The sequence below is a fragment of the Hyaena hyaena genome, unplaced genomic scaffold (assembly GCF_003009895.1).
Source record: "Hyaena hyaena isolate Hyena2069 unplaced genomic scaffold, ASM300989v1 scaffold_592, whole genome shotgun sequence".
Lineage (NCBI taxonomy): Eukaryota > Metazoa > Chordata > Mammalia > Carnivora > Hyaenidae > Hyaena > Hyaena hyaena.
The window spans coordinates 786,345-802,684 of NW_024081223.1; the positions used below are offsets into that span (position 1 = coordinate 786,345).

Genomic DNA, 16,340 nt, shown 5'->3' on the forward strand with positions numbered 1-16,340 from the left:
AGTCATTCTACAGTGCTAGGAGCTCAACATATTTCATATTTCTCAATTTCTTTATTTCCATGAGGCAGGATTTGGAGAACAGGAAAATCACACATAACACCCTTGAAATTACATTCACATTTAACAATCCAAGCTTTTCTCTGTGATCTGGTGAGCATGTATCATTATTTGATGCACTGACATCTTTTGAGCACTCTTCCAATGTGGTATAATCAGTCCCGTGTTCTCAACTTAGAAGCCAGACCATCTTTTCTCAGCCCTCCTATTGTCTACATGGTTCTGTGATGCAAAAGATCAAATTGGAAGTAAGCAGTAGGGGGAAGTGGGTACAGTGCAGAATCTGTCTTTTGGTGGAGACAGTGAGAGATTTTGGGACCCCAAAGAATCTCAAAGGTGTGAGCTATAATTCTGGTGCTCAGTGACAATGATAGTGATATTCTCATGGAAGCAACCCCCGCGTTGTGGTTGCTTGGCCCAGGCTGCTGGGACTGGATCTCCAACTTCTTAGAGAGCCTCTCAACTTCCTAGTATCCTTTAATAATGTATTATGTAACATGCAAATGTTACTTAGAATGGATTCTTAACTCTGCAATCAAGAACTCTGAACTGGCACATTGTCTCACACTTGCTGGCCACATTCTGAACATTTTGATTTTCTTTCTGGCTTTCCAAAAATGCCATGTGTCCTCACCTTGAGGCTCTTCATTTGATGTTCCATGTGCCCCAAACACAGATATACTCAGAGTTGGCACTTTTCATCTTCAGACTTCTGCTCTTATATCACCCTGTCAAAGAAGCCATCCTGACAATTCTTCTCCTATTTTGTGATCTCTGCTATGTTCCTTGTTACTTGGTTTGTGTTTGTGTATCTTCATGTCTTCCATATGACATAAGGGCAGAACCTCTTTTTGTTTTGTTTTGTTTACTAAAGTATTCTCAGAATCTGAAATAAAGCCTGGCAACTGATTAACATTCACTTTTTGTGAGTGAGTGGATGAATGAATGAATGCGTACCTGAATGAATAAATATTCCTGATGTATTGTTTCATTTTAAAGAGCTTTTTATTTTTTTTAAGTTTTTATTTATTTCTGAGAGAGAGAGCGTGAACAGGAGAGGGTCAGAGAGAGAGAGGGAGACACAGAATCTGAAACAGGCTCCAGGCTCTGAGCTAGCTGTCAGCACAGAGCCCAACGCAGGGCTCGAACCCACGAACCGCGAGATCATGACCTGAGCCGAAGTCGGACGCTTAACCGACTGAGCCACCCAGGTGCCCCTTAAAGAGTTTTTTAAGGACAGTATAAAGAAACATATGTTTGTATTTTGGCCTAAGTAAGAGAAAGAACTGAGAAACCCAAAGGAGAACTGATCTACAAGCAGAGAGAATATGGAGAAAAGTGAGGGTTTTTCAAAGGGCAAAATGGTGAAGCCAAGGATAAAAACCAAAGCATAGTAATCTTCTGGGGAGGTTATCACATGTACATTATTAGCAGCCTTGTACTCAGAATCTCATGAGAAGCTGCAATGGATAAAAGAAAATCTAAGAAGTCTCCGTCACTTTAATACTCTGGAATAGTTAGTGGAAAAGAGGGAAGATTTATGGAAAGGGAAAAGCAAAGACAGAAACATGTGAGTGATGCAGCCCTGATATGGTTAGAAATAAATTTCTTTAAGAGTTTACATTACTCTGAGTGAAAAATCTGAAACCATTATTTGGGGATAAGTTCTTAAACAAAAATGATTGTTTGGGATTTGTATTCTAAAGTTCATTCCTACAAAACAGATGATGAAACACTACTAATTTTTCAGAGAAAATGCATCTCTAAACTTTAATATGTAATAGTGGAATACTAGTTAAATCCTAATACTGACAAACTTGCAAATTATACCTTGTCAATTACTTTTCCAGTTAGTAGACAGACATCTTGAAGCACTATGATCATTTAGATTTTAATTGTCAGACAGACAGTGTCATCTATAGCCACTCCTTATGACCCAATCCAAAAAAAAAAAAAAAAAAAAATCATGCCAAGATAGCAGCTATAGTTTTGATGATTATAGATCATGGCTAATTGAGTAACAGGCATGATTCAGTCCTATTGCTTATTCAGTCAGAACATAATTATGATCATATTACCCACTATCCCATGAGCATATATATGTTTTACCCTCCAAAACATCTTAGTGTATAATGTAAATAAGTACATGAAGTTTCTCTCTCAAGAGGAATTACAGATTGCATTTTAATTCACTTAAAAGATATTCAGAAATTATTACAACATGCTAAGTGGATACATACTCATATACATAATAAAATGTATATAGTGTGTTAATAATAACAGGGGCATTAATGGAGCTTGTATTAGGTGCAGGGAGCTCTTACCAGGGCTTTACATATATTAACATGTTTAATCCCCATTGCTATCTCATGAGATAGGTTCTTTATTATTCCCATGTTATACATGAGAAACATAGTATTCAGGAAGACCAAATGACTTGTTCAGGTTTAAACAATGAATGAGTAACAGAGTCAGGATTTTCATCCAGAAATCGTGCCACCAAGTCTTTGTCCTTAACCATAGTGCAATACTGCCTTGGCGATGGGAACGATAGGAGTTTTGAGTTAGCCCAGCTCAAATTTGGGCTCAAATTCCAGTGCTGACTGTGACTTAAAAGCTATTCTTCAACCTCTCCCAAATTTAAAAATTTTCATTTGTAATACATAAGCAAACAATAAGTAAACAACGGGATTATCATTCTTCCCTGTTATTACTTATTACCATGGCTTACTCCTATTTTTAATATTCAAATATAGATCATATCATTAAAAATACCATTAGCAGCTGATCATACCACATTACTGAGGAGACCAGAAACTGAGGCCATTTACATAAATCTAACATTAAAAGAGACCAGCCTTCTATGGGTTCTAGTTTGAGAAAAAGTGATGTATCTCATATCATTTCCATTGAGATGTCTGATACTTGATTTGTCAAGAAAGAGAAGCCTGTATATACACAGGTGTGGAGTCAGGGTTTCCTATATCATGTGGCATAAGGAGAGCGATGAGACACTTTGTGACCCTTTTCTTCTGTAAACTTTATGTTCTTGTGATGCTTGTTTCACTTTAGCACATTTCCTCAACCAACCAAGAGAAGTATTTGTATCAGCAAATAAGTTGTTGGTCTACAAATAAGATTAAATGAGGTACCAGTCAACTAGGGCATAGTATGTTGTTTTGTTGAGAAAATAGGATTTCTTAATGCATGGTTGATAACATATACCTTAGTGAAAAAGAGGAGAGTTAGAAGCGAGTGGACTTTGGGAGTGATTTTGTGAGAGATCACAGAAACACAAGAACAAGGACATTAGATATTGAAGAAACAATGGGGCAAAAGGCAGCAGAAGAATTGGTTTAAAACGGGAATTCATCACATCCATATCTCAGTTTCTTCCTGGGCAATCTGTTCTGTTTCCTACATTCACTGTTTTATCATTTTGCCCATATCACACTGTAAGAATACTCTAGGGTAAAATAAGGCCTGAAATTAGGTAATACAAGCCCTCTAATCAGGATCTATGTTGTCAATTATCCAATCAAATGTTTTGTACCTCTTTCACTGGCCCTTTGTCTTTTTATATTGATTTGTATTAGTTCTCTATATTTTCTGGACAAAAATTTGTGTTGGTTATACAAACTGAAAATACCTTAGGCATCTGGGTGGCTCAGTCGGTTAAGCATCTGACTTTGGCTCAGGTCACGCATGATCTCACCATCCGTGGGTTCGAGCCCCACTTTGGGCTCTGTGTTGACAGCTCGAAGCCTGGAGCCTGCTTTGGATTCTGTGTCTCCCTCTGTCTTTCTCCCTCCCCTGCCTGAACTCTCTCTCTCAAAAAATAAATAAACAGTAAAAAACAGAAAATATCTTATTCTTACTCCTTGGCTTGCCTATTCATTTTTTTAAATGACATTTTCAGGTACAGAGAATATTTTCTTGTGACAAAGTTCAATTTGTCTGTTTTTTTCTTTTCTGATTGGTGCTTTATGTGTCTATCTAAAAAAATCTTTGCTTCGAATGGCTTGAAGATCTCCTCCTATCACTTCTTTCAGATGATTTATAGTTTTAGCTTTTTCATTCAAGTCTACTATCCATCTTGAATCAGGTATTTACTGAAAAGAAATGAAAGCATATGTCAACATAAAATCTTTGACAGGAATATGAACAGCAACCTTGTCATAATAGCCTCATAACAGAAACCAAATTGCTATGAGGAAGAAATGGATAAACAATCCTCTTGCATTCACACAATGGAATACTATTGAGCAATAAAAAGGAACACGCTGATATACTCACAACTGGGACGAATGTCGTTAATGTCACATTCCACAAGGGGAACCAGACACAAAAGACTATTTTTCTACGATTCCATGTATATGAAGTCCAAGAAAGAACAAAACTACTTTAAGGTAATAAAAATCAGAAAATAGTTAACTTTGGTACCAAAGTAGTGATAGAGCAGGTTCTTACTTTCTAAGAATGAGTAGGAAGAACTTTCTGAGATAACAGAAAAATTCTGTATCTTGTTTTGGCTGGTGGTTACATGGCATATACAGTTGTCAAAACCTATCAAAATAATGCCTGAAATTTGTACATTTTATCGTATGTACCTTATACATCAGTAATTTTTGTTTTGTTTTCTTTTGTTTTTAAATAGAGAGAGCACCTGAGTGGCTTAGTCAGTTAAGTGTCCAACTTTGGTTCAGGTCATGATCTCATGGTTCATGGGTTCGAGTCCCATGTGGGCTCTGTGTTGAGAGAGCTGTGGGCTCAGCCCAGAGCCTGGAAACTGCTCTTGATTCTGTGTCTACCTCTCTGTCCCTCACCCTGCTCTCTCTCAAAAACAAACATTAAATTTTTTTCAAAAAATTAAAAAATAAAAATAGAGTCAAAGAATATTAAAAGGGACAATGGAATTTTTTTCAGTGACAGGTATAATGTGAACAGTCATTTCATAAATAATATACCTCTTCGGGCTGTACTGTCTACAAAATGTGGTTGTGTCCAGTGGCTTTAGACCTACATACAAAAAGAGAAGCAGCATTGCCCTGACATGACGTCATATACAAGCAGCCATTTGACAACAGCCATTATTTTTTGCTTGCTTACTTTGCTTTGCAGCTATTACTTCAATTAATTGATCATTAGAGGCCATAGTAATTTTTATTATCAACTGAGTATGCCACTTTTCTTTGCCCCTTGTTAATGAGGTCAATATTGTGAGCCTATGACTTCAAAATGGTGAACATTCATCAAAAGCCAGTGTGTATATGAAGAGATGATAAGGAAGAAAAATATCTCTAACCTAGGAAAGTGTTAATGTCAGATTGTTTTAGTGCCCAGGGCTAGCTCTAGGCAAATGTTTTAATAGGAAATTTTATCTTCAGTATCTCATGAACCTTTCTTCTAATAAAATTACATCACTTTCACTGCTGTCTCAAACACTCCATTTCAACTCATGGGGTTTACCTATAGCTTCTTTTTGTGTCCAGTACTTATTTGCTATGTTTCTAGGCGCATTGCTTGTACTGAATCATTTATTCCTCACAGTAAGCTTGTTTGGTAAGTACATTTATACTATCTACCTCCAAAACATATGCGTTTAAATTGTATCTTATTACAGTCTCATTTCTTCAAAAGCGCACTCTGCCTCACCTCACAGAAATACAAGGTGACACTCAGACACTAACAAGCCCGTAGAGGAGGCGATTTTATGCATCAAATACCTTTATTATTCCTAGGCAGCCATTTTCTCTGTTGATTCAACACGTATTTACTAAGTACTTTATACTAAGACCACATATTGACCCTGAGAGTTCAGATACTTTAGAAGGACACTTGTGGAAGATAGTCTCAAATTCTCAAATTTCAGACATTTTAGGAGGGGTAATATTCTCTAATGCTGGGATCGTCGCCCTCCTAGAAATACCTCAGTGTTGTCACCTTAAGAGCTAATGCTGCCAATCCTATCTTCCACTTATTGGAATTCCAGGCCATGAAGACTACAAAACAGAAGCGCTTAGGGCTTAAAACTGGGTGTGAAATAAAAATACCAACATACTTTCTATAGGCTATGACCGCCACCACTGTGGCAGCCACTTCATTAGGATGGAGGTAACGCTGCCCGTTCAGACCTGAAAAACATCTGAAAATTCCAGTGACAGCAGGGATTCATCTTATGGTTGGACTGTCATCCATTATGAAGGGTCTGATGTAGAGATGGTGAATTCTGAATGTAGTACAGCCAGTGACAGCTGTGAGCTTACTCCAGAATGTACATCTTTAGAGTAAGAGAAGTTACAAATATTGCAGTCAGAGGAGGGAGTGAGGAGCCAAAATGGTACAGTGTTTATGGACAAAGAAACTGCTTACCCAGCTTTGGAGGAAACAAAGTCAGCACTCGAGAAAGAAGAAGAAAAGTCATCTGAAGACAATGTCTCTTTTGGAACTGACAGTGATGATTCTGATATTGATAACCTTAAGCCACCTAAGTTAGAAGAAATTGAAAATCAAGAAGCTATAATTCTCAAAAAAGCACAGAGTCCCGAAGACTTTAACATGGGATCTTTTCCTAGCACCCAGTATACATTCTGTCATCCAGAAACCATGTTTTCACCCCAGGCTAGCAATAATGAATCAAATAGTAATGAAACCAGTCATCAGCCTATTCCTGCCTTTGATGATGCCATGTTAGGAAGAGGAGTGTTCTTAACTCAGAATGTGAGCTACTCCCTAAACAAGAAACCAAACCCTCCAGGGAGCTGTGTAAATGCCAGTTCAATAAGTAAATGCCAGTGGTCTCAATAAGTGTGTTATAGTTGATTTGTGATTGCGATCAGCATGGGAATTGGGCATTTCTATGGCACAGTTCAGCTTCAGAAGCATCAACAGTCAGAAAGATACGTGAAGATGAACTGAAAGATATGAAGGATTATCTTTCCCAGTGTCAACAGAAACAAGAATCTTTATAGATTATAAGTCATCGAAGGAAAACCTTACAAGATGTTGGGCCCTTACTGAAGGAAAGATGTCCTTTGAGACTCAGAAAAAGAACTCTGATACAGAAAAATCAGTATTTAAGAATATCTCTGTAGAAGGAAGCAAAAGCCTTATCTTCATTAGAAGAGTTAAGAAGACTAAGAGAACAGATTAGGATATTGGAAGATAAAGGGACAGGGACTGGACTCATTATAGAAAATCAGAAACTTAAGCAGCATCTGGAAGAAAAAAAGCTAAAGACAAACAGCTTCCTTAACCAAAGGGAGACTCTCTTGACAGAAGCAAAGATGCTAAGGAGGAAACTGGAGACAGAACAACTAATTAACATGGCTTTAAAGGTGGAACACCAGCAGTGAAGCCCTAGTGAGTCCTATAGCAACTCGGACTCTCCTAATGTATTGACTGAAAAAAAGGAAAGAGAAATCTTATGGGGAAGACTCACCAAACTGAAGCAGAAGCTAAACTTTAGACAGTGGTGTTCTGATTTGTGGGAAAGACTCTATATTGAGGCAAAAGATAGAAATGTAAAACAAGAAATGCCTGAGGCCGGCTCTGGCAGGTCCAGGGGTCCCTGAAGGATGGACAGTGTCAGTGAGAGAGAGAGTGAGAGAGCCCCGAGATTCATTCTGATCACCAGGCCAGACATCTCAGCTCTGACTGGGACTCAACTTTATTTTATAAGTGTTTGGGGATGGCACAGAAGTGGCATTTGCCTTAGACAATGATTTCTGATAACAAACTTCTTTGATATGTAAGAATTTCCCAGAACATAGATTTGTAGAAGACTCCTGCATAACCTTTATCAATAGTGATTGAGGTAGGGGATTTAGATGCTTATCTTATGAGAAAGGCAGGCATCTTTAGTATACCAGACAATGTTTTTAGCATAAAAGGGTGAAGTTACTTCTCTGTGAGCAGGGGTCAAACAGGTCTTTCAGGAGAACACCTCTGATCCCATAATCACATAAGGAGAAGTTCCTCAATAGGTTCCTCCTCAGGGAGCAATCAGCATATTCAAGACCAAAATAAGTCACTCCAACTACTTGATAACAATGCCTTGAGGTGGGGGGCGGCTAGTGCTCCAGGCAGAAACAAATGGGTGGGGATGGATATCTGCCCTTAACTCTAAATTAGGCTCTTTGTCTCAGGGCCAGACTCAAGCCCCCTTTATTATGTAAGTCTTGGATCTGCAAGGCCCTTAGGAAGGGGCTTTTAACAATCATCCACAATGTTTTCATCTGAAATCTCTTTGAATTTTTTAATGTTTTATTTATTTCTAGGAGACAGAGAGAGACAGCGTGAGCAGGGGAGGGTCAGAGAGAGAGGGAGTCACAGACTGAAACAGGCTCCAGGCTCTGAGCTGGCAGTCAGCACAGAGCCCGACGCGGGGCTCGAACCCACAAACCGTGAGATCATGACCTAAGCGAAAGTCGGTCCCTTAACCGACTAAGCCACCCAGGCGCCCGTGAAATCTCTTTGAAAAAGGCCGGAATATGCTTTTCCTTATGAGCAATCTCTGTGGGGAATATCGGTCTGATCTGGACTATTGTGAGGCCTGGTCAATACCAGCAGCCTCACTTCCAACATGAGCCAGTAGTAGCAGAAGGAGATACCAGTTTTCGTTTCTCAAGGCAGGAGCTGTGCAAACGCTACCATTCCCTCGCTGTGACTGTCATCCAATGAGGCCAGTGCGGCTCCCAGCAAAGAAACTGATGCAAACAAGAAAGAGGGCAGAGGAAACAACAGGGCTAAAAAATAAGTCGAAGGAAACATTTTGGGTTCAGTGAAGGAAGCATTTGATGCCACGATGTCTACCGAGGATTTTGTGAGGCATCGTAAAGAAGAAATTGAACAGGCTAAAGAAGCTATGGAAGAAAATCTGAAGAAAAAAAAAAATCAGGTTAGTTATATACACTTCCAGGTATTTTAAAGATACCACCAAGAATATCCTTGAAGAAAAGGGCAATCAAAGATTTGGTGCTGTAAGGCCACAAGTCTAAATGTCTAAATCAAACTGACTCCATGACAGGCTTTAAGTTTCCCCTCTGAACTAGAAGGCCTGAGTTTCGGCTTCCCCGAAACTATCAGGCAGTTACACATTGCCCAAGGCAGGAGAAACCACCCTTGCAGCACCCAATCAGGAAAGGCCAGCGACCACCCTCCACATTGTTAAGGGAGAGGCCTGGAGATAGAAACTATAGATAGGACCCTGCCACCTAATGTTAAAGTTAACCTGTTAGTCGCCAAACAAGACCCTAGGCTGGCTCTGTGATTGGTTGAATTTAAAGGTACTCTAAATGCTGTAATTGGATCCCACCAAAAGTAACGAATACTCTAGACAATGTGTATGGTCAAACCCGCTGTCAATGATGTTGAATAATTATGATTGGATCACTGTTCCCATGTCACAACTTCTGTAACTTCCCCATCACAAACCCCATAAAAACCCCACTCTGCCTTTGTTGGGGGCTCTCAGCACGGACCCATACGCTGGTGAAGTCTGTGAGCCCGAGCTTAAGCCCGTAATAAAGCCCTTTGCCTTTGCATGCGTGACTCGGTCTCCCTGGTGGTCCCTGGTCGGTGAGGATACTGCGATCTGGGTAGAACAGTGCCACAAAAGAAGCAGCAGCTCAAAAACCAACAACAGTCTTTTTTTTATTAATTTTTAAAAATGCTTATTCATTTTTGAGAGGGAGAGGGAGAGAGAGAGAGAAAGACAGAGTGTGAGTGGGGGAGGGGCAGAGAGAGAGGAAGACGCAGAAACCAAAACAGGCTCCAGGCTCTGAGTTGTCAGCACAGAGCTCAACGTGAGGCTTGAACCCAGGAACCATGAGATCATGACCTGAGCCCAAGTCGGATTCTTAACCAACTGAGCCACCCAGGTACCCCCAACAACAGTCTTTAGTGAGTATTTACACTCACAGTATAAGGCACGTACATAAAACCAGAGATATAAAGGTAAAGAGAAGGAAGGAAAGAAAATCCAATTCACTCTGAAGAATTTAGAAAAAAATACAAATTCACAGAAATGCAGTGCTGAGCATGACTGTAGTGAAAATTATGGTTTTTACAGAAGAAAGTCTTGTTCTGGTGTATCCGAATGTGTTCAACAGGGGTCCAATAACTTTTTAAATATGAATGTACTGAAACATGTAAAGATAGGTGAATTTAGACAGTTAATTAAAAGATATTTATTTAAAAAACTGGATGTTTTTCATCATTAGAAATAATGATCCATTTATCACTAAGTTTTCCTCAATGGTATCTTTATATATGATCAGAAGCTCTTCACTGACTTTGCTAATGATGTTAAAGATTATCTTAGACATGAAGGGATATCAGATAATGGTAGAGTGTTGGAGAAATTGGATGAGTATATATATGAAGACACTTCTTTGTTCACACTCTGACCCCTCCTCTTTTCTGCAGTCAACCAGATAAAAAACAATGGATGGTAAATATTTAAAACTCCAGGCATCAAAAACAGAGCAGAAGCACCCTTAGCCACAAACTTATGAAAGAGAAGGTAAATGGCATAAATAAGGTCACAATAATGGAAGACACATGGCTAATCTTGAAATAAAATCAGGGCAGTTACTTTTGACCCTAAATATTGATCATCATGGTTAACTTAAATCAGAAAATAGCAACAGAAACATGGGGGTTTTTTTGCAAGGTTTGGCATTGAAACTAAAATGAAACTATCAAGATAATGTCTTTCTACCATTTCTTAGTATCAGTTTGATGACTTCACATTACTATTCAGAAGCGTCAAGCAAAAGCTTACTACCTTGCATTTTCCTATAGTTAAGCTTTGCTGAATTTTTTTTTTTTTTTTTTTTGGCACTGGGAATGTCCACCTGTAGTTTTAGGACATCAGGTAAGCAACAGATTTTGTACATGAATTGAATCTTCCTTTGAGCTGAAAGTGAGCTCAAATCATATGACAAAGTGTAATTAACACTGATATTTGTGTTGCATTTGCAGTAAAGCTTGAAAACAGGACATTGTGATGGAATTTCATTTTTAACATTTTATAATCTTACACTTGCTTCTTGTCTTTTTGTAGGTTCAAGAGCCCCTTTGACTTGTGAAGAATTTGCTGGCTTCTTATGAGCTTGCTGACTTGTTTTCTTGTGAAATTTCTTGCACATCTGAATATTGTGGAAGAAACAATAAAACTCACCATGAGGATATCTAAAGCGCTTCCTTTAAAATCTGGCATTTGTATTAAAATACGATTTTATACTTTGTGATATGTTTTATACATTTCCTCCGTGGTGATATTTGGTAAAGCAGTTCAGTGGCTTTTTTTTTTTTTTTTTTTTTTTTTTTTTTTTTTTTTTTTTTTTTTTTTTTTTTTTTTTTTTTTTTTTTTTTTTTTTTTTTTTTTTTTTGCCAGTTCCATGAATCTTGCCCAATGTTTACAGGCTTATTTATGCAGCATCTGAATATTTCTACCCAGCAATGTCTATTTCTAGGAAAGATTTAAACACGGTTCAGAATTTCATCTTCTGGAACATCTGAGTTTCCCTTTTATTTCCCATCCATAGACATATATGTGACTTCCAGTTTGACCTCCTGGCAAATGCGTGTGGAGGAACAGAGCAGCTCTCTCATAGCTGCTTGAAATTAGGAAAACACTTATTTCCTAGAAGTAAATAAATGTTTAAGTAAATAAAGGACACATTTTGCTGGGGAAAGAAGTCCTTCCTATGTCCTGCTTAGGTCTGTTTGTTTCCTATTGCCTCTGTAACAAACAACTACAGATCTGTTTGCTCAAGACGAAAAACAAATGTATTATCTTGCAGTTCTGGAGTACCAGAGTCTGAAATGGGTTTCAGTAGGTTAGAATCAAGGTGTTGGCCAGAGCTGCATTCTTTCTGAAGGCTCTAGGGGAGAATGTATTCCCTTGAATTGTCTAGCTTCTAGAGGGGGCCTGCACTCTTGGCTGGTGGCCTCTTCTGCGTTCAAAGGCCAGCTGAATCCCTATATTGTACACTTGAAACTAATATAACACCATATGTTAACTACACAAGAATTAAAATAAAAAATGAGCAAACAAACAAAAAACCAAAATCCAGCAGTGCTTAGAATCTCTGTATTTCCCTCTGTACCTTCTGCTTTCCTTTTAACTTGTGAGGACCCCTGACATTTCTTTGGGCCCTCCTGGATAATCGTGGATTATCTCTCCATCTCAAGTTGCTTAATTTAATCACATTTGCAAAGTCCTTTTGCCCACATAAAATAGCATATTCATAAATTCTAGGGATTAGAACGTGGGCATATTGGAGCAGGGGCATTTTCTGCCTGCCACATTATAGTTATGTATTCCAATCTAAACTATCTACATTGGAAATGTAGCTATCCATAAATCGTACTATTAATAGTCGGGATACATGTTATATCTAAAATAAATTACTTTTTAGACTCCCCCAAAAGTGTTTCAGAACGGAAAAAAATTCTGTAAACATTCTTATTTGGCCCCCAAATCACGCCACTGAATACCTAGCTAATAGACATATTTTAAATATCCTCCTTTCTCTTCCTTTCTCCCTCACTCTCCCTTTCTTTCCCTCCCTCTCCTCCCTCTCTTCCTGCCTTCTCTCCTTTCTCCCTACGTCTCTGGTTCTCTCCCTTTCCCTCTCCTCCAATCCTCTCTCTCTTTCAAACACACGTGCATGCACACACATCTAAATCATCTAAATCAACATCAAAAGCACAATGATAAAGAAAATATCTAGTTCAGAAGTATTCGTCGCTTAGTCTTAAATAATAAGCACTCATATAAGGAGAAAAATATTTATTTTTTATTTTTTTTAAATTTTTTTATTTATTTCTAGGAGAGAGAGAGAGAGACAGCGTGAGCAGGGGAGGGCCAGAGAGAGAGGGAGTCACAGACTGAAACAGGCTCCAGGCTCTGAGCTGGCAGTCAGCACAGAGCCCGACGCGGGTCTCGAACCCACGAACCGCGAGATCATGACCTAAGCGAAAGTCGGACGCTTAACAGAATAAGCCACCCAGGCGCCCCAGGAGAAAAATATTTAAAATGTCCAGGGGATTGCTTGAGGGGTGTGAAACATCTTTCCCAGGAGAAATAATCTCGTAGTTGAAGCTAAATTTATGGCAGGAATTTGATGGGTTGGCTCCATTGTCTGGTGCCTTTGGGACAAAATGCAATGTGCTGGACTTGGCAGATGAGTCAGAAGGCAAGATTTCATATAGAATTTCCTTCTGCGAAGGAAAAAATATCTTTCAAATGAGTGCTTTGGAAAAGCTCCTTGAGCCATAACCTTGGTAGATGTTGGATTCAGGATCATTAACCACCCAAGATAAACACAGTCCATGGGAGGCAGTGTTCTCTCCATATGTGGGTTGCAAATGGACTAAGTGTTTACAATAGCTGCAGTAAAATGAGAACCAAGTTAAGTAGTGATGAGTCAACTACGCAAGCCTCTTCCTCTAAAAGTGCAAGGACAAAAAAAAAAAAAAAAATAGCGTCGATTTCCAAATTTGAGAATTACTCAAAAATATATGATTTATTCAATTCAAACAAATTGCCAGTGAATTATTTAGAATGATTAGCAGAGTGATCACTTCAGCAGCACAAATATGCGAATGATTAGCAGAAAGATGACAGGATTAGATTTCCAAATCTACTCCTTAGTAGCTGAATGGCTTTGCTTAATACATTACTTAACTTCAATGTGTTTCAGGTTGTTGTTGTTGTTGTTGTTGTTTTAAAATGATGGGAAAAATACACTTGCCTAGGATACATTGCAGTATTGTGACGGGGATTATAATGACTTGAAAGAATACTTGGGAAATCACTTAAAGTACCCCCAAGCAATAAAATTCTATACAAGCCTTAGTAAATATTCATATCTGTAAAGCATTGATAACAATTCCTGACACATGAGTTTATTAATTATTACCAAGTATTAATCCAAGATATGAAATGGGTAGTAACAAATGAAGGTGCAGACTTTAGTCTCTTTTTGTCAACTTTAGAATAATCAGTATCCATTCCCAGCGAGCAATTCAGTGAGTTATGACAGATGAATACATTTGTAAAACTACTCTCCCGATCAAGATAAATAACATTTCCATCACCCTTTAAAATTCCCTTATGCTCCTTAGCGGTTTCAATATACGTTATTTTGAACTTTTTAGAATTTCACATAAACGGAATCATGAAGTACATTCTCTCTTATACCTAGCCCCTCTCTTTCAGCATGACATTTCTGACTTCCTTCCGCACAATGTTATTGAATGTTTCCTTGGTTCCTTTTTGGAGCTGGGTAGTATTCCATTGTGCTGCATATTAGGACATCCATTTCCCTGCTAATCAACATTTGAGTTGCTTTCAGTTTTTAACTATTATAAATAAAGTTGTTGTGAGCATTTTCATATGTCTTTGTGAGGAGATAAATTTTCATGCCTCTTGGATAAATCCCAAGGAGTGGAATTACTGAATCATATGTAAATTGTAGGTTTGCCTTTATGAGATACTGCCCAGCTATTTTTGTAGAATGGGTTGTGTCATTATATTTCCCCACCAGCAATGTAGTTTTTTCCATAATTGGCACCACTCATTCCCACCATTTTTTACGGTAGCCATTTGTATGTGTATAGTTGTATCTCATTGAGGTTTTAGTTTACTTTGTTTCAACTGATGATGTTTATTGATATTTCGTATATCTTTAGAATTATTCTTGAAACTATTATTACACTGTACGCTAATTGGAGTTAGAATAAAAACTTAAAAAATAATTACTCTTCAATTTTTACTAAATATTAAAATTGTGTTACTCATTCAGTTGTAAAAGTTCTTTACACATTCTAGATACAATTGCTTTGTCATACATACATACATACACATATTCTCTCCTAATTTGTAGTTTGAATTTTATTTCATTTACACATGAATTATTATTTCATTTAAGCCTTAACGTCATCTGACCTTAGAAGGGTAATTTTTTATTTTGATAGAGTTCAGCTTATTACTATTATTTTTTTTTTTGTTTCATACTTCTGATAGCCTATCTAAGAAATGTTTGGTTGTCTATCACTTTAAAAATGTTCTCACCTTTTTTCCTTGAAATTATATAATTTTAACTTTTACCTTTGGTCCTATGGTTTATTTTAAGGTAATTTTCAGGTATGATATGAGTGAATTGGAAGTTTATTTTTTATGGTACAGAACTCCTATTGTTGAAGCCTCATTTCTTTTGTTTGTTTGTTTGTTTTCTTGGAAAAATACATTTCTAGGAGCACCTGAGTAGCTCAGTTGATTAAGTGTCTGACTCTTGATTTCAGCTCAGATCATAATCTCATTGTGAGTTCGAGCCCCACATCAGGTTCTATGCTGACAGTGTGGGGTCTGCTTGGTATTCTGTGTCTCCCTCTCTCTGCCTCTATCTCTCTAAAAAATAAATAAACATAAAAAAATAAAAATAGATTTCTTTTTAAGTTTTATTTCTTGTTTTTAAGTTTTTATTTTAATCCAGTTAGTTTTGTTAGTTTCAGGTGTACAATATAGTGATTCAACACTTCCATATGGCCAGCAAGTGCCCTCTTAATCCCTGTCACCTATTTCACCCAACCCCCATCATTTCCTATGATCATTGATGTTGAGAATCTTCATGCGTCCGTTGTATCTGTATATGTTCTTTGGGAGCAATGTCTGTTCATATATTCTGCCCATTTTTAATTATATTGTTTTTCGAGTGTTGAGTTTGATATGTACTTTATATATTTTAGATATTAACCCTTTATCAGATATGGTATTTGCAAATATCTTCTCCCATTCCATAGGTTACCTTTCAGTTTTGCTGATTATTTATTTCACTATGCAGAAGCTTTTAATTTTGATGTAATCCCAACATTTTATTTTTACTTTTGTTTCCCTTACCCCAGGAAACATATTTAGAAATTTAGAAATTGATGTTAAAGAAGTTACTGCCTTTGTTCTAGGACTTTATGGATTCAGGTCTCACATTTAGGTCTTAATCCTTTTTGAGTTTATTTTTGAGTATGGTGTAAGAAAATGCTCCAGTTTCTTTCTTTTGCATGTAGCTGTCCAGTTTTCCCAACATCATTTATTGAAGAGACCATCTTTTTCCCGTTGAATGATATTCTTTTCTGCTTTGTCAAAATGAGTTGACTATATAATTTTGGGTTTATTTATGGGTTCTCTATTCTGTTTTATTGATCTTTGCATCTATTTTTGTTTCAGTACCATACTGTTTTGATTACCACAGCTTGGTAATATAATTTGAAGT

At 37.6% G+C, this 16,340-nt stretch overlaps 1 pseudogene; it reads left to right on the forward strand.

Annotated features, from left to right (window-relative positions):
- The window catches only part of LOC120248503, a 194,150-nt pseudogene extending 183,477 nt beyond the window's left edge, over nt 1-10,673 (forward strand).
- Nucleotides 10,674-16,340: the final 5,667 nt, after the last annotated feature.